General features: G+C 34.8%; 1 protein-coding gene across 1 annotated transcript in view; it reads left to right on the forward strand.

Moving 5' to 3' along the window:
• The window catches only part of LOC106868947 (checkpoint protein HUS1), a 247,580-nt gene that overhangs the window by 133,762 nt on the left and 111,318 nt on the right, over positions 1-2,500 (forward strand). The gene's annotated exons all lie outside the window — the stretch shown is intronic.

Raw genomic sequence — 2,500 nt, forward strand, 5'->3', positions numbered from 1 at the left:
ACTATTTGTACTTTTATTCGTGTTAATTTTAGATTTATTCATTTTATTATTACCTTTATGTTATCTGCCAATCCTATATTTTTTTACATATTTTGTTTCATAAGGTGTGTTGTTTTTATTATTATCAACATTCTTATTACTAACTTTCCCTTTATCAGGTTTAATGCTTTTACTAAATATATTGTTATCAATTCTATCATTTACAGATTTTATTTTCTTATTCATTAAAGCGATAATAGACCAGAGGTTAGGAGTTACCGAATAAGCTAATTTTATAGAGGATTTATTGCATATTGAGTAATATTTATGTTGTTTGGGAAGTTTTCTTTTAATAATTTAAAGAACAATTTTGGTAGACCTTTCACTCTTAATGAAAAGGGTGGGGCAAACCAAACAACCTGATGAATCCTAGATCTAGTATTAAAAGCTGCCTTGTATTGTGTTGTTTGACTATGATTGCAATATGTAAAGCCATTTCTATTATTATTTTTATTTTCATTCAAATCTGAAACTTTAATCATCTTAACATTGTAATTATGTTCGTATTTATTATTATTACCGTTATTAAGGCGACTATTGTGTTGTGCTGTTTGACTATGATTGCAACATGGGAAGCCATTTCCGTTTTTATTTTTATTTGTATTTATGCTTGAAACTTTACCTAACTTAACAGTATAATTATTATTACCACTATTAAGCTTATTATTAACCTTATCATTATTGATGCTACCATAAATACTATTTTTACTATTTTTCTTTTCTACTTTACCCTTTATATGCATTTTATTAGCACATATATCGGCATTTATCGAATTAGTTTGAGTTTTAGGGGGATCAATTGGGGAGTTCATGCTATCTGAGATCAGGTTCCTATTATCACACACACACACACGCGCATAAACGCGCGCGCACACACACACGCACACAAGAACGCACATATACCTCTACATAACAACCCCATGCAACACTCACATACACACACACTCATACACACATACACACACACACACATACACACACACGCGCATACATATATGCACGCGTACACACATCAATGCACATATACCTCCCACACACAACACACACTAATACTTACACGTACACAGACGAACATACACGCACACACAGAGAGGAATGCACATATACTCCACACACACAACCCCACACACAACCCCATGCACACGCACATACACATACGCACGTATACACACGCACACACATAACATATACATACCAACAAAACTCTTTGTAACATCAAAGATGAACTCAAGGCTAGGATTATGGCAGCATTCACCAATTTAAACAAGGAGACCGTCCAGAAGAGTTGCAGGAGATTTTGAAGTCGTCTGGAGGCCGTGGTTGAAGCCAATGGTGATTTTATTGAATAAATTTACTCTTTAGTATTTCAAGAGAGACAAAACTACTATATATATATATATCTTTCTATCTACCTATCTATCTATCTGTCTATCTATCTATCTTTCTATCTATTTATCTATCTGTCTTCCTCCATCTTTCTATCTATACCTCTGTCCTGGCCTCTACTTCACTGCTATACCCTTCTGTCCCTTCCTCCTTGTTCCACTTCCTCCCTCCACCATCCTCTCTATCTATTTATCTATCTGTCTTCCTCTATCTTCCTATCTATCCCTCTGTCCTGGCCTCTACTTCACTGCTATACCCTTCTGTCCCTTCCTCCTTGTTTAACTTCCTCCCTCCACCATCCTCTCTGCTCTCGTGTGACCTGTGGTCAACTTTCTTTTCACTCCAGCCGCTGTGAAGGCAAGACGAACTACTAGCGTTCTACCTCAGATTTGCGTTTGGCCGTACGGCTTTTGAATGTTGTTTTCACTGTCCATTTTTTCCTGTCTTGGTTTGTGTTTGCCACCTTGGAATCCTCTGTGTAGTGGGTTGATCCACTACTCAGGAAGAGACTATTCTAGAGTACGTTCTGTCTTATCTTCGAAACGTCTAGATAGAATAGAGACAGCTGATGAAGGGATATTCCAAGTAGCTTTCCGTTTTCCTATGTGTTCGTTCCGTTGTCTGTAGTTTATTGTTCTAATGTCCTGTACCCTGATATGCATATATATACACATGTAGATGTAAGTATGTACATATATGTGTGTATACATGTATATATATTCTTTGTATTATTATATATATATATATATATATTCTTTTATTCTTTTATTCTTTTACTTGTTTCAGTCATTTGACTGCAGCCATGCTGGACACTTGCCCAAAGTGCTACACAGTGGGACTGAACCCAGAACCATGCGGTTGGTAAGCAAGCTACTTAACACACAGCCACTCCTGTGCCTATATATATATATATATATATATATATATATATATATATATATATATATATATATATATATATATATATATATATATATATATATATATATATATATATATATATATATATTACACGCACACACACACACATACACGTCCATCATCACCGCTTGATAACTAGTGTTGGTGTGTTTAC

Source organism: Octopus bimaculoides, chromosome 9, assembly GCF_046866305.1.
Source record: "Octopus bimaculoides isolate indiv1 chromosome 9, ASM4686630v1, whole genome shotgun sequence".
Classification (NCBI taxonomy): Eukaryota; Metazoa; Mollusca; class Cephalopoda; order Octopoda; family Octopodidae; genus Octopus; species Octopus bimaculoides.